The sequence below is a fragment of the Phyllobates terribilis genome, unplaced genomic scaffold, assembly GCF_046119375.1.
Source record: "Phyllobates terribilis strain yellow unplaced genomic scaffold, ASM4611937v1 Scaffold_4__5_contigs__length_816908805, whole genome shotgun sequence".
Lineage (NCBI taxonomy): Eukaryota > Metazoa > Chordata > Amphibia > Anura > Dendrobatidae > Phyllobates > Phyllobates terribilis.
The window spans coordinates 380188392-380214085 of NW_027362764.1; the positions used below are offsets into that span (position 1 = coordinate 380188392).

Below are 25694 nucleotides of genomic sequence, written 5' to 3' on the forward strand. Positions count from 1 at the left end.
ACATGTGAGGAATGCTTAAGAAACAGGCATTCTTCACATGTATCAAAGCTGTCAAACAGTCGCAAATCATGAGTACGGAGTGACTGAAACATAACACCCGAGCACGCTGAAGATAATCGGAAAACACCTGAGCATGCTCGTAAATCTCGAGTAACGAGCATGCTCGCTCATCACTAATAAAGAGGAAATGTTACATACTTTAGATGTCAGAAGGTGTCTATTACAATATTACAATATTAGGCAGTCACAGAACCTAGTAGAAAAAATAGGACTCTCTTTGTCTCCTTTAAAGTACCTAGAAAGGGATTAAAAGTACTTTAGCAAGATGGATCAGAGAAGCTATTAAGATAGCCTATGTGGGGGCAGTTAGTGATGTTCCAGAGGGTCTGAAGGCCCACCCCACAAGAGAAATAGCAGCATCCTGGGCAGAGAGGTCAGATGTCTCCATCAAACAGATCTGTAACATGGTCTTCCCCTTCCACCTTTTATAAGCACTATAGGCTGGATCTGTTTTCCTCTTCTGATCTCACATGTGGTAGAAGTGTTCTACAGGCTTTCCCTAGAAGTAATTCTCTGCAATTCTCTCATGGTGCTGTCATGGGTGACAGAAAAATACGAAGTTACTTACTGGTAATTTGTTTTTTCAGGACCTATGACAGCACCCTTATATTACCCCCCGTTAATATGTTGTAATCCCTTTTCTGGTTGGTGGGTCTCACTTGATGGGTAAAGTTAAAGAGGTTGTATATAATATGTGTAATTAACTATTGGGTGTCCTCTCGTGCTCTGTAATCAAACTGATGCGGGTACAGGTACCACCCTTTTTATCCTGAAGGTTTCCTGTGCTTGAAGGGCGGATCCCCTCTCTTGTGGTGCTGTCATGGGTACTGAAAAAAACACATGGCCGGTAATTAACTTTGTATGTCTAGCAGAAAATTATTGCAATTAGACATATTTTGATATACATGTGTTTATTTTCTTTGTGCGTATTGGAACAACACAAAAAAACAGAGGAAAAAAGGCAAATTGGACACGATTTCATACAAAATCCCAAAAATGGGCCAGATAAAATTGTTGCCACCTTTCCAAAATTGTAGGTAAAAAACTTTGTTTCAAGCATGTGATGCTCATTCAAACCCATCTGTGTCAAGTAATAGGTGTGTGCAATATGAAAAACACACCTGAAACCAGATAAAAAGGGAGAAGTTGACTTAATCTTTGCTTTGTATGTCTGTGTGTGCAACACTAAGCATGGAGAACAGAAAGAGGAGGAGACAACTGACTGAGGACTTGAGAACCATAATTGTTGAAAAATATCAACAATCTCAAGGTTATAAGTCCATTTACGGAGATCTTAATGTTCCTTTGTCTATGGTGAACAACATAATCCAGAAGTTCCCAAGCCATGACACTGGACGCAGGGTAGTTCGGATGGTGGATAAGCAGCCCCAGTCAAGGCCCAAAGAAATTCAAGCTGTCCTGCAGGCTCAGGGTGCATCAGTGTTAGTGCGAACTATTCGTCGACTTCTGAATAAAATGAATCGCTATAGCAGGAGACCCAGGAGGACCCCACTGCTGATAAAGAGACATAAAAAGCTAGACTGCAGTTTGCCTAAATGTACATGAGTAAGCCAAAATCCTTCTGGGAAAGCGTCTTGTTTACAGCTGAGACCAAAATAGAGCTGTTTGATAAAGCACATCACTGTTTACACAAAACTAAATGAGGCCTACAAAGAAAAGAACACCGTACCTACAGTCAAATATGGTGGTGGTTTAAAGATGCTTTGGGGTTGTTTTGCTGCCTCAGGCCCTGGATGCCTTGACTGTGTGCAAGGCATCATGAAATCTGAAGATTACCAAAGGATATTGGGTTGCAATGTAGTGGCCAGTGTCAGAAAGCTTGATTTGCGTCCTAGGTCTTCCAGCAGGACAACGACCCCAAACATTCTTCAAGAAGCACCCAGAAATGTATGGAAACAAAGCGCTGGAGAGTTTTGAAGTGGCCAGCAATGAGTCCGGATCTAAAGCCCATTGAACACCTGTGGAGAGATCTTAGAATTGTTGTTGGGAGAAGGCACCCTTCAAATATAAGAGACCTGGAGCAGTTTGCAAAAGAAGAGTGGTCCAAAATTCCAGTGTAGAGGTGTAAGAAGTTTGTTTATGGTTATAGGAAGCGATTGATTGCAGTTATTTATTCCAAAGAGTGTGCAACCAAATATTAAGTTGAAGGTGTAAACAATTATGCCCAGCCCATTTTTGGGGTTTTGTGAGAAATGATGTCCAATTTGCCTTTTTTCCTCTTTTTTTGTGTTATTCCAATACATTCAAAGGAAATAAACATGTGTATAATAAAACGTGTAATTGCAATGATTTTTTTGGGCGAAATATTTCATTTTCTGGAACAATTTGAAGGGTGCCAACATTCGGCCATGACTGTAACTACCAAAGTGCCATAACCTTGATGTGTTTCCCCATTGATACTGGTTCATTAAGAGGAATTACAAGTTAGTCCATTATAGGCGGTTTTCTGGAGTCATGATGCCAAAGGGGATGCTATATAATATGGGACGGATTGCTCAGTGCACATAGTTTACTCTCCTCTGTCTGTTTAAACAGGCTATTAGACGATTGCCGATCAGTAATGGTTTACTTTACCGATAAGTGGTTGTTTAATGCCGCTGGTCAGTCCGTGTAAACATCCCCCTATACAAAAAAAAGTAAATGGGTAGGCACATCCAAATCTAAAAAAATCTTCAAGCTTTATTAAAGATGCATAGAATTAAAATCCACATGGGAATGGTGTGGTAACAGGAACCGCTTTAGAGCTATAGCTCTATGCGTCAGAGCTGTTACTATTATCACATTATTCCCATGTGGATTTTAATTCTATGTAACTTTAATAAAACTTGAAGAATTTTTTAAGATTTGGATGTGCCTACCCATTTACTTTTTTTGTCTGGATATTTTTGTTGGTCAGCAGTATCAGAATGGCACTCCTGGAGATAAAGACAGGTGTTCCTTAATGTGAGTACGGTGGGAATTTTTTCTCTCTTTTTTTGCATTCCTCTTTACAGTACCTGTATGCAGCATATTTACAAAGAGTAACTTACTGCTGACGTCTCGTCCGACCCTAGCCTTTTTCTTCTTCATCTTGTCAATCCTTCATGCTGATGTCCTAATGCTGGGAGTTGGTTAGTGCAGAGTTTGCACACTGATCACCGCGGCCCTGAAAATAAAAATGGGCACATATACAGTACAGACCAAAAGTTTGGACACACCTTCTCATTTAAAGATTTTTCTGTATTTTCACGACTATGAAAATTGTACATTCACACTGAAGGCATCAAAACTATGAATTAACACATGTGGAATTATATACTTAACAAAAGAGTGTGAAACAACTGAAAATATGTCTTATATTCTAGGTTCTTCAAAGTAGCCACCTTTTGCTTTGATGACTGCTTTGCACACTCTTGGCATTCTCTTGATGAGCCAATAGTCATGAAAATACAGAAAAATCTTTAAATGAGGTGTGTCCAAACTTTTGGTCTGTACTGTATATATATATATTCTGTACACACACACACACACGTGTTTATACATATATACACATATAGTGTACACACAGTGATTGTACATATACACACACCTCCTGTGCCGTCTTGTATCACACATGTCACCACCACATCCCTGCAGCTCGCTCGGTCACGTGACCATGACGCAATCTTCGGGCCCTCTGAGCAGGGAGCTCCGGCGACAGCGGCGGCGTCCATGTAAGCGGCGGTGGATGCACAGTCACGGAGGGCACGAGTGAGGCCACCTGCGGAGGAAGGTATGGTCGCTGCGGCCGGGGATGCTGTTAGGAGCTGTTTCAGCACCACGCATCTCCCTCCCTGCAGCCATAGCGCTGCCGGAGAGGCGGAGGATACATGGACGCTGTGCCCCATCTGTGTCACAGAACATGAGGGTTTCTCCAGGCGCCCTGTATGTGCTGTCCTGTGTGCTTTATTCCTGGCTCCCTCCATATTACATAGTATCCATTCATGTCAATGGCAGGTATCTCTGCCTCTTCTATAGAGTACAGACCATTATGGCAGGTATCTCTTCCTCTTCTATAGAGTACAGACCATTATGGCAGGTATCTCTTCCTCTTCTATAGAGTACAGACCATTATGGCAGGCATCTCTGCCTCTTCTATAGAGTATAGACCATTATGGCAGGTATCTCTTCCTCTTCTATAGAGTACAGACCATTATGGCAGGCATCTCTGCCTCTTCTATAGAGTATAGACCATTATGGCAGGCATCTCTGCCTCTTCTATAGAGTATAGACCATTATGGCAGGTATCTCTGCCTCTTCTATGGAGTACAGACCATTATGGCAGGCATCTCTGCCTCTTCTATAGAGTATAGACCATTATGGCAGGTATCTCTGCCTCTTCTATAGAGTACAGACCATTATGGCAGGCATCTCTGCCTCTTCTATAGAGTGTAGACCATTATGGCAGGCATCTCTGCCTCTTCTATAGAGTATAGACCATTATGGCAGGTATCTCTTCCTCTTCTATAGAGTACAGACCATTATGGCAGGTATCTCTTCCTCTTCTATAGAGTACAGACCATTATGGCAGGTATCTCTTCCTCTTCTATAGAGTACAGACCATTATGGCAGGCATCTCTGCCTCTTCTATAGAGTACAGACCATTATGGCAGGTATCTCTGCCTCTTCTATAGAGTACAGACCATTATGGCAGGCATCTCTGCCTCTTCTATAGAGTATAGACCATTATGGCAGGCATCTCTGCCTCTTCTATAGAGTACAGACCATTATGGCAGGCATCTCTGCCTCTTCTATAGAGTATAGACCATTATGGCAGGCATCTCTGCCTCTTCTATAGAGTATAGACCATTATGGCAGGCATCTCTGCCTCTTCTATAGAGTACAGACCATTATGGCAGGTATCTCTGCCTCTTCTATAGAGTACAGACCATTATGGCAGGTATCTCTTCCTCTTCTATAGAGTACAGACCATTATGGCAGGTATCTCTTCCTCTTCTATAGAGTATAGACCATTATGGCAGGCATCTCTGCCTCTTCTATAGAGTACAGACCATTATGGCAGGTATCTCTTCCTCTTCTATAGAGTATACACCATTATGGCAGGCATCTCTGCCTCTTCTATAGAGTACAGACCATTATGGCAGGTATCTCTTCCTCTTCTATAGAGTACAGACCATTATGGCAGGCATCTCTGCCTCTTCTATAGAGTATAGACCATTATGGCAGGCATCTCTGCCTCTTCTATAGAGTATAGACCATTATGGCAGGCATCTCTGCCTCTTCTATAGAGTACAGACCATTATGGCAGGTATCTCTGCCTCTTCTATAGAGTACAGACCATTATGGCAGGTATCTCTTCCTCTTCTATAGAGTACAGACCATTATGGCAGGTATCTCTTCCTCTTCTATAGAGTACAGACCATTATGGCAGGTATCTCTGCCTCTTCTATAGAGTACAGACCATTATGGCAGGTATCTCTTCCTCTTCTATAGAGTATAGACCATTATGGCAGGCATCTCTGCCTCTTCTATAGAGTACAGACCATTATGGCAGGTATCTCTGCCTCTTCTATAGAGTACAGACCATTATGGCAGGTATCTCTGCCTCTTCTATAGAGTACAGACCATTATGGCAGGCATCGCTGCCTCTTCTATACAGTACAGACCATTATGGCAGGCATCTCTGCCTCTTCTATAGAGTACAGACCATTATGGCAGGTATCTCTGCCTCTTCTATAGAGTACAGACCATTATGGCAGGCATCTCTGCCTCTTCTATAGAGTATAGACCATTATGGCAGGCATCTCTGCCTCTTCTATAGAGTGTAGACCATTATGGCAGGCATCTCTGCCTCTTCTATAGAGTGTAGACCATTATGGCAGGTATCTCTGCCTCTTCTATAGAGTACAGACCATTATGGCAGGTATCTCTTCCTCTTCTATAGAGTACAGACCATTATGGCAGGTATCTCTGCCTCTTCTATAGAGTATAGACCATTATGGCAGGCATCTCTGCCTCTTCTATAGAGTGTAGACCATTATGGCAGGTATCTCTGCCTCTTCTATAGAGTATAGACCATTATGGCAGGTATCTCTGCCTCTTCTATAGAGTATAGACCATTATGGCAGGTATCTCTGCCTCTTCTATAGAGTACAGACCATTATGGCAGGTATCTCTGCCTCTTCTATACAGTATAGACCATTATGGCAGGTATCTCTTCCTCTTCTATAGAGTACAGACCATTATGGCAGGTATCTCTGCCTCTTCTATAGAGTACAGACCATTATGGCAGGTATCTCTTCCTCTTCTATAGAGTACAGACCATTATGGCAGGCATCTCTGCCTCTTCTATAGAGTATAGACCATTATGGCAGGCATCTCTGCCTCTTCTATAGAGTACAGACCATTATGGCAGGTATCTCTTCCTCTTCTATAGAGTACAGACCATTATGGCAGGCATCTCTGCCTCTTCTATAGAGTATAGACCATTATGGCAGGCATCTCTGCCTCTTCTATAGAGTATAGACCATTATGGCAGGCATCTCTGCCTCTTCTATAGAGTACAGACCATTATGGGAGGTATCTCTGCCTCTTCTATAGAGTACAGACCATTATGGCAGGTATCTCTTCCTCTTCTATAGAGTACAGACCATTATGGCAGGTATCTCTTCCTCTTCTATAGAGTACAGACCATTATGGCAGGTATCTCTGCCTCTTTTATAGAGTACAGACCATTATGGCAGGTATCTCTTCCTCTTCTATAGAGTATAGACCATTATGGCAGGCATCTCTGCCTCTTCTATAGAGTACAGACCATTATGGCAGGTATCTCTGCCTCTTCTATAGAGTACAGACCATTATGGCAGGTATCTCTGCCTCTTCTATAGAGTACAGACCATTATGGCAGGCATCGCTGCCTCTTCTATAGAGTACAGACCATTATGGCAGGCATCTCTGCCTCTTCTATAGAGTACAGACCATTATGGCAGGTATCTCTGCCTCTTCTATAGAGTACAGACCATTATGGCAGGCATCTCTGCCTCTTCTATAGAGTATAGACCATTATGGCAGGCATCTCTGCCTCTTCTATAGAGTGTAGACCATTATGGCAGGCATCTCTGCCTCTTCTATAGAGTGTAGACCATTATGGCAGGTATCTCTGCCTCTTCTATAGAGTACAGACCATTATGGCAGGTATCTCTTCCTCTTCTATAGAGTACAGACCATTATGGCAGGTATCTCTGCCTCTTCTATAGAGTATAGACCATTATGGCAGGCATCTCTGCCTCTTCTATAGAGTGTAGACCATTATGGCAGGTATCTCTGCCTCTTCTATAGAGTATAGACCATTATGGCAGGTATCTCTGCCTCTTCTATAGAGTATAGACCATTATGGCAGGTATCTCTGCCTCTTCTATAGAGTACAGACCATTATGGCAGGTATCTCTGCCTCTTCTATACAGTATAGACCATTATGGCAGGTATCTCTTCCTCTTCTATAGAGTACAGACCATTATGGCAGGTATCTCTGCCTCTTCTATAGAGTACAGACCATTATGGCAGGTATCTCTGCCTCTTCTATAGAGTATAGACCATTATGGCAGGTATCTCTGCCTCTTCTATAGAGTATAGACCATTATGGCAGGCATCTCTGCCTCTTCTATAGAGTATAGACCATTATGGCAGGTATCTCTGCCTCTTCTATAGAGTATAGACCATTATGGCAGGCATCTCTGCCTCTTCTATAGAGTACAGACCATTATGGCAGGCATCGCTGCCTCTTCTATAGAGTACAGACCATTATGGCAGGTATCTCTGCCTCTTCTATAGAGTATAGACCATTATGGCAGGCATCTCTGCCTCTTCTATAGAGTACAGACCATTATGGCAGGCATCGCTGCCTCTTCTATAGAGTACAGACCATTATGGCAGGCATCTCTGCCTCTTCTATAGAGTACAGACCATTATGGCAGGTATCTCTGCCTCTTCTATAGAGTACAGACCATTATGGCAGGTATCTCTTCCTCTTCTATAGAGTACAGACCATTATGGCAGGCATCTCTGCCTCTTCTATAGAGTATAGACCATTATGGCAGGTATCTCTGCCTCTTCTATAGAGTGTAGACCATTATGGCAGGTATCTCTGCCTCTTCTATAGAGTATAGACCATTATGGCAGGTATCTCTGCCTCTTCTATAGAGTACAGACCATTATGGCAGGCATCTCTGCCTCTTCTATAGAGTACAGACCATTATGGCAGGTATCTCTGCCTCTTCTATAGAGTACAGACCATTATGGCAGGCATCTCTGCCTCTTCTATAGAGTACAGACCATTATGGCAGGCATCTCTGCCTCTTCTATAGAGTACAGACCATTATGGCAGGCATCTCTGCCTCTTCTATAGAGTACAGACCATTATGGCAGGTATCTCTTCCTCTTCTATAGAGTACAGACCATTATGGCAGGCATCTCTGCCTCTTCTATAGAGTATAGACCATTATGGCAGGCATCTCTGCCTCTTCTATAGAGTGTAGACCATTATGGCAGGTATCTCTGCCTCTTCTATAGAGTATAGACCATTATGGCAGGTATCTCTGCCTCTTCTATAGAGTATAGACCATTATGGCAGGCATCTCTGCCTCTTCTATAGAGTACAGACCATTATGGCAGGCATCGCTGCCTCTTCTATAGAGTATAGACCATTATGGCAGGTATCTCTGCCTCTTCTATAGAGTACAGACCATTATGGCAGGCATCTCTGCCTCTTCTATAGAGTACAGACCATTATGGCAGGCATCTCTGCCTCTTCTATAGAGTACAGACCATTATGGCAGGCATCTCTGCCTCTTCTATAGAGTACAGACCATTATGGCAGGCATCTCTGCCTCTTCTATAGAGTACAGACCATTATGGCAGGTATCTCTTCCTCTTCTATAGAGTACAGACCATTATGGCAGGCATCTCTGCCTCTTCTATAGAGTACAGACCATTATGGCAGGTATCTCTGCCTCTTCTATAGAGTACAGACCATTATGGCAGGTATCTCTGCCTCTTCTATAGAGTATAGACCATTATGGCAGGCATCTCTGCCTCTTCTGTAGAGTACAGACCATTATGGCAGGTATCTCTGCCTCTTCTATAGAGTACAGACCATTATGGCAGGCATCTCTGCCTCTTCTATAGAGTACATACCATTATGGCAGGCATCGCTGCCTCTTCTATAGAGTATAGACCATTATGGCAGGCATCTCTGCCTCTTCTATAGAGTATAGACCATTATGGCAGGCATCGCTGCCTCTTCTATAGAGTATAGACCATTATGGCAGGTATCGCTGCCTCTTCTATAGAGTACAGACCATTATGGCAGGCATCTCTGCCTCTTCTATAGAGTATATACTATTATGGCAGGCATCGCTGCCTCTTCTATAGAGTACAGACCATTATAGCAGGCATCTCTGCCTCTTCTATAGACTGTAGACAATTATGTCAGGCATCGCTGCCTCTTCTATAGAGTACAGACCATTATGGCAGGTATCGCTGCCTCTTCTATAGAGTACAGACCATTATGGCAGGTATCTCTGCCTCTTCTATAGAGTACAGACCATTATGGCAGGTATCGCTGCCTCTTCTATAGAGTACAGACCATTATGGCAGGCATCGCTGCCTCTTCTATAGAGTACAGACCATTATGGCAGGCATCGCTGCCTCTTCTATAGAGTACAGACCATTATGGCAGGCATCGCTGCCTCTTCTATAGAGTATAGACCATTATGGCAGGCATCTCTTCCTCTGCTATAGAGTATATACTGTTATGGCAGGCATCTCTGCCTCTTCTATAGAGTACAGACCATTATGGCAGGCATCGCTGCCTCTTCTATAGAGTACAGACCATTATGGCAGGCATCTCTTCCTCTTCTATAGAGTATAGACCATTATGGCAGGCATCTCTGCCTCTTCTATAGAGTACAGACCATTATGGCAGGCATCCTGCCTCTTCTATAGAGTACAGACCATTATGGCAAGTATCTCTGCCTCTTCTATAGAGTACAGACCATTATGGCAGGCATCTCTGCCTCTTCTATAGAGTATAGACCATTATGGCAGGCATCTCTGCCTCTTCTATAGAGTATAGACCATTATGGCAGGTATCTCTGCCTCTTCTATAGTGTACAGACCGTTATGGCAGGTATCTCTGCCTCTTCTATAGAGTACAGACCGTTATGGCAGGTATCTCTGCCTCTTCTATAGAGTACAGACCATTATGGCAGGCATCTCTGCCTCTTCTATAGAGTATAGACCATTATGGCAGGTATCTCTGCCTCTTCTATAGACTGTAGACCATTATGGCAGGTATCTCTGCCTCTTCTATAGAGTATAGACCATTATGGCAGGCATCTCTGCCTCTTCTATAGACTGTAGACCATTATGGCAGGTATCTCTGCCTCTTCTATAGAGTACAGACCATTATGGCAGGCATCTCTGCCTCTTCTATAGAGTACAGACCAGGTGTCTCAAACTCGGCTGGGTATATGGGCCACACACGGAAAAAAAATTAATTTGGGGGGCCGCATTCTTTTCAAGACAAAGTGACATTTTTAGTGATACCATTTTTTTTCCATACACCTTTTGAACATTTTTGCAGTTTTATTTTTTATAGCTTGGGTTGTTATGGATGTGGCGATAATAAAACATGCACTTTTTTTGTTTACTTTAGTTTAGATATAAAGCAGCATTTTTAGTGGCAAAATATACATTTTTTCATGTTTTATTTTGAAGTTTTTCTACCAAAATCTTGTAGTAATGTGCCCCACCCTGGTCTGCATCTTGTAATGTCCCCCATCTTTGTCCCAATCTTTTAGGACTGTCCCCAGCCTGGTCCCCATCTTTTAGGACTGTCCCCAGCCTGGTCCCCATCTTGGAGGACTGTCCCCAGCCTGGTCCCCATCTTGGAGGACTGTTCCTTGTGCCCTTCTACACATACAAGAGAAAAAAAAAGATTCTTCTCACCTGTCCTCCGCTCCCTCTGCATCCTTTCTGCACCTGTGGAACGCAGGCACCATAGACCCTGATCGCGGCCCGCTCCAGGAGCTGCCGGCAGCTGCGCTTCAGTTCAGTGTATTGCCGCGCAGAGAACGGCTCTCTGCACAGCAATACTAGTGGCAGCCGCCGGCCTATCAGAGGCCAGATGCTGACATCTGCGCGTGTCAGTGATGTCATACGCTGATGCGCTGGGACGCAGATGTCAGCTGCTGGCCTCTGATTGGCTGGCGGCTGCCACTTGTATTGCTGTGCAGAGAGCCGGTCTCTACGCGGCAATACACTGAACTGAAGCGCAGCTGCCGGCAGCTCCTGGACTGGGCCGCGATCGGGGTCTATGGTGCCTGCTGGCCGCATGAAGCAGCCTGAACGGCCGCATGCGTCCCGCGGGCCGCGTGTTTGAGACCCCTGATATAGAGGATCTGTCAGCTCTCTTTTGTGGTGTAGTATATAGAGGATCTGTCAGCTCTCCTGTGTGGTGTAGTATATAGAGGATCTGTCAGCTCTCCTGTGTGGTGTAATATATAGAGGATCTCTCCTGTGTGGTGCAGTATATAGAGAATCTGTCAGCTCTCTTGTGTCGTGTAGTATATAGAGAATCTGTCAGCTCTCCTGTGTGGTGTAGTATATAGAGGATCTGTCAGCTCTGCTGTGTGGTGCAGTATATAGAGGATCTGTCAGCTCTCTTATGTGGTGTAGTGTATAGAGGATCTGTCAGCTCTCTTGTGTGGTGTAGTGTGTAGAGAATCTGTCAGCTCTCCTGTGTGGTGTATTATATAGAGGATCTGTCAGCTCTGCTGTGTGGTGTAGTATATAGAGGATCTGTCAGCTCTCTTATGTGGTGTAGTGTATAGAGGATCTGTCAGCTCTCTTGTGTGGTGTAGTGTATAGAGGATCTGTCAGCTCTCCTGTGTGGTGTAGTATATAGAGGATCTGTCAGCTCTCCTGTGTGGTGTAGTCTATAGAGGATCTATCAGCTCTCCTGTGTGGTGTAATATATAGAGGATCTCTCCTGTATGGTGCAGTATATAGAGGATCTGTCAGCTCTCCTGTGTGGTGTAGTATATAGAGGATCTGTCAGCTCTCCTGTGTGGTGTAATATATAGAGGATCTCTCCTGTGTGGTGCAGTATATGGAGAATGTGTCAGCTCTCTTGTGTGGTGTAGTATATAGAGAATCTGTCAGCTCTCCTGTGTGGTGTAGTATATAGAGGATCTGTCAGCTCTCCTGTGTGGTGTAGTATATAGAGGATCTGTCCGCTCTTCTGTGTGGTGTAGTATATAGAGGATCTGTCAGCTCTCCTGTGTGGTGTAGTATATAGAGGATCTGTCAGCTCTCCTGTGTGGTGTAGTATATAGAGGATCTGTCAGCTCTCCTGTGTGGTGTAGTATATAGAGGATCTGTCAGCTCTCCTGTGTGGTGTACTATGTAGAGGATCTGTCATCTCTACTGTGTGGTGTAGTATATAGAGAATCTGTCAGCTCTCCTGTGTGGTGTAGTATGTAGAGGATCTGTCAGCTCTCTTGTGTGGTGTAGTATATAGAGAATCTGTCAGCTCTCCTGTGTGGTGTAGTATATAGAGGATCTGTCAGCTCTCTTGTGTGGTGTAGTATATAGAGGATCTGTCAGCTCTCCTGTGTGGTGTAGTATATAGAGGATCTGTCAGCTCTCCTGTGTGGTGTAGTATATAGAGAATCTGTCAGCCCTCCTGTGTGGTGTAGTGTATAGAGGATCTGTCAACTCTCCTGTGTGGTATAGTATATAGAAGGTCTGTCAGCTCTCCTGTGTTTTGTAGTATATAGATGATCTGTCACCTCTCCTGTGTGGTGTAATATATAGAGGATCTGTCAGCTCTCCTGTGTGGTGTAATATATACAGGATCTGTCGGCTCTCCTGTGTGGTGTAGTATATCGAGGATCTGTCAGCTCTCCTGGGTGGTGTAGTATATAGAGGATCTCTCCTGTGTGGTGTAATATATAGAGGATCTGTCAGCTCTCCTGTGTGGTGTAATATATAGAGGATCTGTCAGCTCTCCTGTGTGGTGTAGTATATTGAGGATCTGTCAGCTCTCCTGTGTGGTGCAGTATATAGAGGATCTGTCAGCTCTCCTGTGTGGTGTAGTATATAGAGGATCTCTCCTGTGTGGTGTAATATATAGAGGATCTGTCAGCTCTCCTGTGTGGTGTAATATATAGAGGATCTGTCAGCTCTCCTGTGTGGTGTAGTATATCGAGGATCTGTCAGCTCTCCTGTGTGGTGCAGTATATAGAGGATCTGTCAGCTTTCCTGGGTGATGTAGTATATAGAGTATCTGTCAGCTCTCCTGTGTGGTGTAGTATATAGAGGATCTCTCCTGTGTGGTGTAGTATATAGAGGATCTCTCCTGTGTGATGTAGTATATAGAGGATCTGTCAGCTCTCCTGTGTGGTATAGTATAGAGAGGATCTGTCAGCTCTCCTGTGTGGTGTAGTATATAGAGGATCTGTCAGCTCTCCTGTGTGGTGTAGTATATAGAGGATCTGTCAGCTCTCCTGTGTGGTGTAGTATATAGAGGATCTCTCCTGTGTGGTTTAGTATAAAGATGATCTGTCAGCTCTCCTGTGTGGTGTAGTATATAGAGGATCTGTCAGCTCTCCTGTGTGGTGTAGTATATAGAGGATCTCTCCTGTGTGGTGTAGTATATAGGGTATCTCTCCTTTGTGGTGTAGTATATAGAGGATCTGTCAGCTCTCCTGTGTGGTGTAGTATATAGAGGATCTGTCAGCTTTCCTGTGTGGTGTAGTATATAGAGGATCTGTCAGCTCTCCTGTGTGGTGTAGTATATAGAGGATCTGTCAGCTTTCCTGTGTGGTGTAGTATATAGATGATCTGTCAGCTCTCCTGTGTGGTGTAGTATGCAGAGGTTCTGTCAGCTCTCCTGTGTGGTGTAGTATATAGAGGATCTGTCAGCTCTGCTGTGTGGTGTAGTGTGTAGAGGATCTATCAGCTCTCTTGTGTGGTGTAGTATATAGAGGATCTGTCAGCTCTCCTGTGTGGTGCAGTATATAGAGGATCTGTCAGCTCTCCTGTGTGGTGTAGTATATAGAGGATCTCTCCTGTGTGGTGTAATATATAGAGGATCTGTCAGCTCTCTTGTTTGGTGTAATATATAGAGGATCTGTCAGCTCTCCTGTGTGGTGTAGTATATCGAGGATCTGTCAACTCTCCTGTGTGGTGCAGTATATAGAGGATCTGTCAGCTTTCCTGGGTGGTGTAGTATATAGAGCATCTGTCAGCTCTCCTGTGTGGTGTAGTATATAGAGGATCTCTCCTGTGTGGTGTAGTATATAGAGGATCTCTCCTGTGTGGTGTAGTATATAGAGGATCTCTCCTGTGTGGTTTAGTATAAAGATGATCTGTCTGCTCTCCTGTGTGGTGTAGTATATAGAGGATCTGTCAGCCCTCCTGTGTGGTGTAGTATATAGAGGATCTCTCCTTTGTGGTGTAGTATATAGAGGATCTGTCAGCTCTCCTGTGTGGTGTAGTATATAGAGGATCTGTCAGCTTTCCTGTGTGGTGTAGTATATAGAGGATCTGTCAGCTCTCCTGTGTGGTGTAGTATATAGAGGATCTGTCAGCTTTCCTGTGTGGTGTAGTATATAGATGATCTGTCAGCTCTCCTGTGTGGTGTAGTATACAGAGGTTCTGTCAGCTCTCCTGTGTGGTGTAGTATATAGAGGATCTGTCAGCTCTGCTGTGTGGTGTAGTGTGTAGAGGATCTATTAGCTCTCTTGTGTGGTGTAGTATATAGAGGATCTGTCAGCTCTCCTGTGTGGTGTAGTATATAGGGGATCTGTCTGTTCTCCTGTGTGTTGTAGTATATAGAGGATCTCTTCTGTGTGGTGTAGTATATAGAGGATCTGTCAGCTCTCCTGTGTGGTGTAGTATATAGAGGATCTCTCCTGTGTGGTGTAGTATATAGAAGATCTCTCCTGTGTGGTGTAGTATATAGAAGATCTCTCCTGTGTGGTGTAGTATATAGAGGATCTCTCCTTTGTGGTGTAGTATATAGAGGATCTCTCTTGTGTGGTGTAGTATATAGAGGATCTGTCAGCTCTCCTGTGTGGTGTAGTATATAGAGGATCTCTCCTGTGTGGTGTAGTATATAGATAATCTGTCAGCTCTCCTGTGTGGTGTAGTATATAGAAGATCTCTCCTGTGTGGTGTAGTATATAGAGGATCTCTCCTTTGTGGTGTAGTATATAGAGGATCTCTCCTGTGTGGTGTAGTATATAGAGGATCTTCAGCTTTCCTGGTGATGTAGTATATAGAGGATCTGTCAGCTCTCCTGTGTGGTGTAGTATATAGAGGATCTGTCAGCTTTCCTGTGTGGTGTAGTATATAGAGTATCTGTCAGCTCTCCTGTGTGGTGTAGTGTATAGAGGATCTGTCGGCTCGCCTGTGTGGTGTAGTATATAGAGGATCTCTCCTGTGTGGTGTAGTATATAGAGGATCTCTCCTGTGTGGTGTAGTATATAGATGATCTGTCAGCTCTCCTGTGTGGTATAGTATACAGAGGTTCTGTCAGCTCTCCTGTGTGGTGTAGTATATAGAGGATCTCTCCTGTGTGGTGTAGTATATAGAAGATCTCTCCTGTGTGGTGTAGTATATAGAGGATCTCTCCTTTGTGGTGTAGTATATAGAGGATCTCTCCTGTGTGGTGTAGTATATAGAGGATCTGTCAGCTCTCCTGTGTGGTGTAGTATATAGAGGATCTGTCAGCTTTCCTGTGTGGTGTAGTATATAGAGGATCTGTTGGCTCTCCTGTGTGGTGTAGTATATAGAGGATCTCTCCTTTGTGGTGTAGTATATAGAGGATCTCTCCTGTGTGGTGTAGTATATAGAGGATCTGTCAGCTTTCCTGGGTGATGTAGTATATAGAGGATCTGTCAGCTCTCCTGTGTGGTGTAGTATATAGAGGATCTGTCAGCTTTCCTGTGTGGTGTAGTATATAGAGGATCTGTCAGCTCTCCTGTGTGGTGTAGTGTATAGAGGATCTGTCAGCTTGCCTGTGTGGTATAGTATATAGAGGATCTCTCCTGTGTGGTGTAGTATATAGAGGATCTCTCCTGTGTGGTGTAGTATATAGATGATCTGTCAGCTCTCCTGTGTGGTGTAGTATACAGAGGTTCTGTCAGCTCTCCTGTGTGGTGTAGTATATAGAGGATCTCTCCTGTGTGGTGTAGTATATAGAAGATCTCTCCTGTGTGGTGTAGTATATAGATGATCTCTCCTTTTTGGTGTAGTATATAGAGGATCTGTCAGCTTTCTTGTGTGGTGTAGTATATAGAGGATCTGTCAGCTCTCCTGTGTGGTGTAGTGTATAGAGGATCTGTCAGCTCTCCTGTGTGGTGTAGTATATAGAGGATCTGTTAGCACTCCTGTGTGGTGTAGTATATAGAAGATCTCTCCAGTGTGATGTAGTATATAGAGGATCTGTCAGCTCTCTTGTTTGGTGTAATATATAGAGGATCTGTCAGCTCTCCTGTGTGGTGTAGTATATCGAGGATCTGTCAGCTCTCCTGTGTGGTGCAGTATATAGAGGATCTGTCAGCTTTCCTGGGTGGTGTAGTATATAGAGGATCTGTCAGCTCTCCTGTGTGGTGTAGTATATAGAGGATCTCTCCTGTGTGGTGTAATATATAGAGGATCTGTCAGCTCTCTTGTTTGGTGTAATATATAGAGGATCTGTCAGCTCTCCTGTGTGGTGTAGTATATCGAGGATCTGTCAACTCTCCTGTGTGGTGCAGTATATAGAGGATCTGTCAGCTTTCCTGGGTGGTGTAGTATATAGAGGATCTGTCAGCTCTCCTGTGTGGTGTAGTATATAGAGGATCTCTCCTGTGTGTTGTAGTATATAGAGGATCTCTCCTGTGTGGTGTAGTATATAGAGGATCTCTCCTGTGTGGTTTAGTATAAAGATGATCTGTCTGCTCTCCTGTGTGGTGTAGTATATAGAGGATCTGTCAGCCCTCCTGTGTGATGTAGTATATAGAGGATCTCTCCTTTGTGGTGTAGTATATAGAGGATCTGTCAGCTCTCCTGTGTGGTGTAGTATATAGAGGATCTGTCAGCTTTCCTGTGTGGTGTAGTATATAGAGGATCTGTCAGCTCTCCTGTGTGGTGTAGTATATAGAGGATCTGTCAGCTTTCCTGTGTGGTGTAGTATATAGATGATCTGTCAGCTCTCCTGTGTGGTGTAGTATGCAGAGGTTCTGTCAGCTCTCCTGTGTGGTGTAGTATATAGAGGATCTGTCAGCTCTGCTGTGTGGTGTAGTGTGTAGAGGATCTATCAGCTCTCTTGTGTGGTGTAGTATATAGAGGATCTGTCAGCTCTCCTGTGTGGTGTAGTATATAGGGGATCTGTCTGTTCTCCTGTGTGTTGTAGTATATAGAGGATCTCTTCTGTGTGGTGTAGTATATAGAGGATCTGTCAGCTCTCCTGTGTGGTGTAGTATATAGAGGATCTCTCCTGTGTGGTGTAGTATATAGAAGATCTCTCCTGTGTGGTGTAGTATATAGAAGATCTCTCCTGTGTGGTGTAGTATATAGAGGATCTCTCCTTTGTGGTGTAGTATATAGAGGATCTCTCTTGTGTGGTGTAGTATATAGAGGATCTGTCAGCTCTCCTGTGTGGTGTAGTATATAGAGGATCTCTCCTGTGTGGTGTAGTATATAGATAATCTGTCAGCTCTCCTGTGTGGTGTAGTATACAGAGGTTCTGTCAGCTCTCCTGTGTGGTGTAGTATATAGAGGATCTCTCCTGTGTGGTGTAGTATATAGAAGATCTGTCCTGTGTGGTGTAGTATATAGAGGATCTCTCCTTTGTGGTGTAGTATATAGAGGATCTGTCAGCTCTCCTGTGTGGTGTAGTATATAGAGGATCTGTCAGCTTTCCTGTGTGGTGTAGTATATAGAGGATCTGTCAGCTCTCCTGTGTGGTGTAGTGTATAGAGGATCTGTCAGCTTGCCTGTGTGGTATAGTATATAGAGGATCTCTCCTGTGTGGTGTAGTATATAGAGGATCTCTCCTGTGTGGTGTAGTATATAGATGATCTGTCAGCTCTCCTGTGTGGTGTAGTATACAGAGGTTCTGTCAGCTCTCCTGTGTGGTGTAGTATATAGAGGATCTCTCCTGTGTGGTGTAGTATATAGAAGATCTCTCCTGTGTGGTGTAGTATATAGATGATCTCTCCTTTTTGGTGTAGTATATAGAGGATCTGTCAGCTTTCTTGTGTGGTGTAGTATATAGAGGATCTGTCAGCTCTCCTGTGTGGTGTAGTGTATAGAGGATCTGTCAGCTCTCCTGTGTGGTGTAGTATATAGAGGATCTGTTAGCACTCCTGTGTGGTGTAGTATATAGAAGATCTCTCCAGTGTGATGTAGTATATAGAGGATCTGTCAGCTCTCTTGTTTGGTGTAATATATAGAGGATCTGTCAGCTCTCCTGTGTGGTGTAGTATATCGAGGATCTGTCAGCTCTCCTGTGTGGTGCAGTATATAGAGGATCTGTCAGCTTTCCTGGGTGGTGTAGTATATAGAGGATCTGTCAGCTCTCCTGTGTGGTGTAGTATATAGAGGATCTCTCCTGTGTGGTGTAATATATAGAGGATCTGTCAGCTCTCTTGTTTGGTGTAATATATAGAGGATCTGTCAGCTCTCCTGTGTGGTGTAGTATATCGAGGATCTGTCAACTCTCCTGTGTGGTGCAGTATATAGAGGATCTGTCAGCTTTCCTGGGTGGTGTAGTATATAGAGGATCTGTCAGCTCTCCTGTGTGGTGTAGTATATAGAGGATCTCTCCTGTGTGTTGTAGTATATAGAGGATCTCTCCTGTGTGGTGTAGTATATAGAGGATCTCTCCTGTGTGGTTTAGTATAAAGATGATCTGTCTGCTCTCCTGTGTGGTGTAGTATATAGAGGATCTGTCAGCCCTCCTGTGTGATGTAGTATATAGAGGATCTCTCCTTTGTGGTGTAGTATATAGAGGATCTGTCAGCTCTCCTGTGTGGTGTAGTATATAGAGGATCTGTCAGCTTTCCTGTGTGGTGTAGTATATAGAGGATCTGTCAGCTCTCCTGTGTGGTGTAGTATATAGAGGATCTGTCAGCTTTCCTGTGTGGTGTAGTATATAGATGATCTGTCAGCTCTCCTGTGTGGTGTAGTATGCAGAGGTTCTGTCAGCTCTCCTGTGTGGTGTAGTATATAGAGGATCTGTCAGCTCTGCTGTGTGGTGTAGTGTGTAGAGGATCTATCAGCTCTCTTGTGTGGTGTAGTATATAGAGGATCTGTCAGCTCTCCTGTGTGGTGTAGTATATAGGGGATCTGTCTGTTCTCCTGTGTGTTGTAGTATATAGAGGATCTCTTCTGTGTGGTGTAGTATATAGAGGATCTGTCAGCTCTCCTGTGTGGTGTAGTATATAGAGGATCTCTCCTGTGTGGTGTAGTATATAGAAGATCTCTCCTGTGTGGTGTAGTATATAGAAGATCTCTCCTGTGTGGTGTAGTATATAGAGGATCTCTCCTTTGTGGTGTAGTATATAGAGGATCTCTCTTGTGTGGTGTAGTATATAGAGGATCTGTCAGCTCTCCTGTGTGGTGTAGTATATAGAGGATCTCTCCTGTGTGGTGTAGTATATAGATAATCTGTCAGCTCTCCTGTGTGGTGTAGTATACAGAGGTTCTGTCAGCTCTCCTGTGTGGTGTAGTATATAGAGGATCTCTCCTGTGTGGTGTAGTATATAGAAGATCTCTCCTGTGTGGTGTAGTATATAGAGGATCTCTCCTTTGTGGTGTAGTATATAGAGGATCTCTCCTGTGTGGTGTAGTATATAGAGGATCTTCAGCTTTCCTGGTGATGTAGTATATAGAGGATCTGTCAGCTCTCCTGTGTGGTGTAGTATATAGAGGATCTGTCAGCTTTCCTGTGTGGTGTAGTATATAGAGGATCTGTCAGCTCTCCTGTGTGGTGTAGTGTATAGAGGATCTGTCAGCTCGCCTGTGTGGTGTAGTATATAGAGGATCTCTCCTGTGTGGTGTAGTATATAGAGGATCTCTCCTGTGTGGTGTAGTATATAGATGATCTGTCAGCTCTCCTGTGTGGTGTAGTATACAGAGGTTCTGTCAGCTCTCCTGTGTGGTGTAGTATATAGAGGATCTCTCCTGTGTGGTGTAGTATATAGAAGATCTCTCCTGTGTGGTGTAGTATATAGAAGATCTCTCCTGTGTGGTGTAGTATATAGAGGATCTCTCCTTTGTGGTGTAGTATATAGAGGATCTCTCCTGTGTGGTGTAGTATATAGAGGATCTGTCAGCTCTCCTGTGTGGTGTAGTATATAGAGGATCTGTCAGCTTTCCTGTGTGGTGTAGTATATAGAGGATCTGTTAGCTCTCCTGTGTGGTGTAGTGTATAGAGGATCTGTCAGGTCGCCTGTGTGGTGTAGTATATAGAGGATCTGTCCTGTGTGGTGTAGTATATAGAGGATCTCTCCTGTGTGGTGTAGTATATAGATGATCTGTCAGCTCTCCTGTGTGGTGTAGTATACAGAGGTTCTGTCAGCTCTCCTGTGTGGTGTAGTATATAGAAGATCTCTCCTGTGTGGTGTAGTATATAGAGGATCTCTCCTTTGTGGTGTAGTATATAGAGGATCTCTCCTGTGTGGTGTAGTATATAGAGGATCTGTCAGCTCTCCTGTGTGGTATAGTATAGAGAGGATCTGTCAGCTGTCCTGTGTGGTGTAGTATATAGAGGATCTGTCAGCTCTCCTGTGTGGTGTAGTATATAGAGGATCTGTCAGCTCTCCTGTGTGGTGTAGTATATAGAGGATCTATCCTGTGTGGTGTAGTATATAGATGATCTGTCAGCTCTCCTGTGTGGTGTAGTATACAGAGGTTCTGTCAGCTCTCCTGTGTGGTGTAGTATATAGAGGATCTCTCCTTTGTGGTGTAGTATATAGAGGATCTCTCCTGTGTGGTGTAGTATATAGAGGATCTGTCAGCTTTCCTGGGTGATGTAGTATATAGAGGATCTGTCAACTCTCCTGTGTGTTGTAGTATATAGACGATCTCTCCTGTGTGGTGTAGTATATAGAGGATCTCTCCTGTGTGGTGTAGTATATAGAGGATCTGTCAGCTCTCCTGTGTGGTATAGTATAGAGAGGATCTGTCAGCTCTCCTGTGTGGTGTAGTATATAGAGGATCTGTCAGCTCTCCTGTGTGGTGTAGTATATAGAGGATCTGTCAGCTCTCCTGTGTGGTGTAGTATATAGAGGATCTCTCCTGTGTGGTTTAGTATAAAGATGATCTGTCAGCTCTCCTGTGTGGTGTAGTATATAGAGGATCTGTCAGCTCTCCTGTGTGGTGTAGTATATAGAGGATCTCTCCTGTGTGGTGTAGTATATAGGGGATCTCTCCTTTGTGGTGTAGTATATAGATGATCTGTCAGCTCTCCTGTGTGGTGTAGTATTTAAAGGATCTGTCAGCTTTCCTGTGTGGTGTAGTATATAGAGGATCTGTCAGCTCTCCTGTGTGGTGTAGTGTATAGAGGATCTGTCAGCTCGCCTGTGTGGTGTAGTATATAGAGGATCTCTCCTGTGTGGTGTAGTATATAGAGGATCTCTCCTGTGTGGTGTAGTATATAGATGATCTGTCAGCTCTCCTGTGTGGTGTAGTATACAGAGGTTCTGTCAGCTCTCCTGTGTGGTGTAGTATATAGAGGATCTCTCCTGTGTGGTGTAGTATATAGAAGATCTCTCCTGTGTGGTGTAGTATATAGATGATCTCTCCTTTGTGGTGTAGTATATAGAGGATCTGTCAGCTTTCTTGTGTGGTGTAGTATATAGAGGATCTGTCAGATCTCCTGTGTGGTGTAGTATATAGAGGATCTGTCAGCTCTCCTGTGTGGTGTAGTATATAGAGGATCTCTCCTGTGTGGTGTAGTGTATAGAGGATCTGTCAGCTCTCTTGTGTGGTGTAGTATATAGATGATCTGTCAGCTCTCCTGTGTGGTGTAGTGTATAGAGGATCTGTCAGCTCTCCTGTGTGGTGTAGTATATAGAGGATCTGTTAGCACTCCTGTGTGGAGTAGTATATAGAGGATCTCTCCAGTGTGCTGTAGTATATAGAAGATCTGTCAGCTCTCCTAGGTGGTGTAGTATATAGAGGATCTCTCCTGTGTGGTGTAATATATAGAGGATCTGTCAGCTCTCTTGTTCGGTGTAATATATAGAGGATCTGTCAGCTCTCCTGTGTGGTGTAGTATATCGAGGATCTGTCAGCTCTCCTGTGTGGTGCAGTATATAGAGGATCTGTCAGCTTTCCTGGGTGGTGTAGTATATAGAGGATCTGTCAGCTCTCCTGTGTGGTGTAGTATATAGAGGATCTCTCCTGTGTGGTGTAGTATATAGAGGATGTCTCCTGTGTGGTTTAGTATAAAGATGATCTGTCTGCTCTCTGTGTGGTGTAGTATATAGAGGATCTGTCAGCTCTCCTGTGTGGTGTAGTATATAAAGGATCTCTCCTGTGTGGTGTAGTATATAGGGGATCTCTCCTTTGTGGTGTAGTATATAGAGGATCTGTCAGCTCTCCTGTGTGGTGTAGTATATAGAGGATCTGTCAGCTTTCCTGTGTGGTGTAGTATATAGAGGATCTGTCAGCTCTCCTGTGTGGTGTAGTATATAGAGGATCTGTCAGCTTTCCTGTGTGGTGTAGTATATAGATGATCTGTCAGCTCTCCTGTGTGGTGTAGTATACAGAGGTTCTGTCAGCTCTCCTGTGTGGTGTGGTATATAGAGGATCTGTCAGCTCTGCTGTGTGGTGTAGTATGTAGAGGATCTATCAGCTCTCTTGTGTGGTGTAGTATATAGAGGATCTGTCAGCTCTCCTGTGTGGTGTAGTATATAGGGGATCTGTCTGATCTCCTGTGTGGTGTAGTATATAGAGGATCTCTTCTGTGTGGTGCAGTATATAGAGGATCTGTCAGCTCTCCTGTGTGGTGTAGTATATAGAGGATCTGTCAGCTCTCCTGTGTGGTGTAGTATATAGAGGATCTGTCAGCTCTCCTGTGTGGTGTAGTATATAAAGGATCTGTCAGCTCTCCTGTGTGGTGTAGTATGTAGAGGATCTGTCAACTCTCCTGTGTGGTGTAGTATATAGAGGATCTGTCAGCTCTCCTGTGTGGTGTAGTATATAGAGGATCTGTCTGCTCTCCTGTGTATTGTAGTATATAGAGGATCTCTCCTGTGTGGTGTAGTATATAGAGGATCTGTCAGCTCTCCTATGTGGTGTAGTATTTAAAGGATCTGTCAGCTCTCCTGTGTGGTGTAGTATGTAGAGGATCTGTCAGTACTCCTGTATGGTGTAGTATATAAAGGATCTGTCAGCTCTCCTGTGTGGTGTAGTATGTAGAGGATCTGTCAGCTCTCCTGTGTGGTGTTGTATATAGAGTATCTGTCAGCTCTCCTGTGTGGTGTAGTATATAGAAGATCTCTCCTGTGTGGTGTAGTATATAGAGGATCTCTCCTGTGTGGTGTAGTATATAGAGGATCTGTCAGCTTTCCTGGGTGATGTAGTATATAGAGGATCTGTCAGCTCTCCTGTGTGGTGTAGTATATAGAGGATCTGTCAGCTTTCCTGTGTGGTGTAGTATATAGAGGATCTGTCAGCTCTCCTGTGTGGTGTAGTGTATAGAGGATCTGTCAGCTCGCCTGGGTGGTGTAGTATATAGAGGATCTCTCCTGTGTGGTGTAGTATATAGAGGATCTCTCCTGTGTGGTGTAGTATATAGATGATCTGTCAGCTCTCCTGTGTGGTGTATTATACAGAGGTTCTGTCAGCTCTCCTGTGTGTTGTAGTATATAGAAGATCTTTCCTGTGTGGTGTAGTATATAGAAGATCTCTCCTGTGTGGTGTAGTATATAGAGAATCTCTCCTTTGTGGTGTAGCATATAGAGGATCTCTCCTGTGTGGTGTAGTATATAGAGGATCTGTCAGCTCTCCTGTGTGGTATAGTATAGAGAGGATCTGTCAGCTCTCCTGTGTGGTGTAGTATATAGAGGATCTGTCAGCTCTCCTGTGTGGTGTTGTATATAGAGTATCTGTCAGCTCTCCTGTGTGGTGTAGTATATAGAGGATCTCTCCTGTGTGGTGTAGTATATAGATGATCTGTCAGCTCTCCTGTGTGGTGTAGTATACAGAGGTTCTGTCAGCTCTCCTGTGTGGTGTAGTATATAGAGGATCTCTCCTATGTGGTGTACTATATAGGAGATCTCTCCTGTGTGGTGTAGTATATAGAGGGTCTGTCAGCTCTCCTGTGTGGTGTAGTATATAGAGGATCTGTCAGCTTTCCTGTGTGGTGTAGTATATAGAGGATCTGTCAGCTCTCCTGTGTGGTGTAGTGTATAGAGGATCTGTCAGCTCGCCTGTGCGGTGTAGTATATAGAGGATCTCTCCTGTTTGGTGTAGTATATAGAGGATCTCTCCTGTGTGGTGTAGTATATAGATGATCTGTCAGCTCTCCTGTGTGGTGTAGTATGCAGAGGTTCTGTGAGCTCTCCTGTGTGGTGTAGTATATAGAGGATCTCTCCTGTGTGGTGTAGTATATAGAAGATCTCTCCTGTGTGGTGTAGTATATAGAGGATCTCTCCTTTGTGGTGTAGTATATAGAGGATCTGTCCTGTGTGGTGTAGTATATAGAGGATCTGTCAGCTCTCCTGTGTGGTATAGTATAGAGAGGATCTGCCAGCTGTCCTGTGTGGTGTAGTATATAGAGGATCTGTCAGCTCTCCTGTGTGGTGTAGTATATAGAGGATCTGTCAGCTCTCCTGTGTGGTGTAGTATATAGAGGATCTCTCCTGTGTGGTGTAGTATATAGATGATCTGTCAGCTCTCCTGTGTGGTGTAGTATACAGAGGTTCTGTCAGCTCTCCTGTGTGGTGTAGTATATAGAGGATCTCTCCTTTGTGGTGTAGTATATAGAGGATCTCTCCTGTGTGGTGTAGTATATACATGATCTGTCAGCTCTCCTGTGTGGTGTAGTATATAGAGGATCTCTCCTGTGTGGTGTAGTATATAGAAGATCTCTCCTGTGTGGTGTAGTATATAGAGGATCTCTCCTTTGTGGTGTAGTATATAGAAGATCTCTCCTGTGTGGTGTAGTATATAGAGGATCTGTCATCTTTCCTGGGTGATGTAGTATATAGAGGATCTGTCAGCTCTCCTGTGTGGTGTAGTATATAGAGGATCTGTCAGCTTTCCTGTGTGGTGTAGTATATAGAGGATCTGTCAGCTCTCCTGTGTGGTGTAGTGTATAGAGGATCTGTCAGCTCGCCTGTGTGGTATAGTATATAGAGGATCTCTCCTGTGTGGTGTAGTATATAGAGGATCTCTCCTGTGTGGTGTAGTATATAGATGATCTGTCAGCTCTCCTGTGTGGTGTAGTATACAGAGGTTCTGTCAGCTCTCCTGTGTGGTGTAGTATATAGAGGATCTCTCCTGTGTGGTGTAGTATATAGAAGATCTCTCCTGTGTGGTGTAGTATATAGATGATCTCTCCTTTTTGG

At 43.9% G+C, this 25694-nt stretch overlaps 1 protein-coding gene across 1 annotated transcript in view; it reads left to right on the forward strand.

The window, feature by feature from the left end:
• Positions 1-3676: 3676 nt before the first annotated feature.
• Positions 3677-25694, forward strand: part of FRRS1L (ferric chelate reductase 1 like) — a 107338-nt gene continuing 85320 nt past the window's right edge. Inside the window, exon 1 of the mRNA XM_073678485.1 lies at positions 3677-3832. The gene's annotated coding sequence lies outside the window, so the exon portion shown is untranslated. The remainder of the gene's footprint in view (positions 3833-25694) is intronic.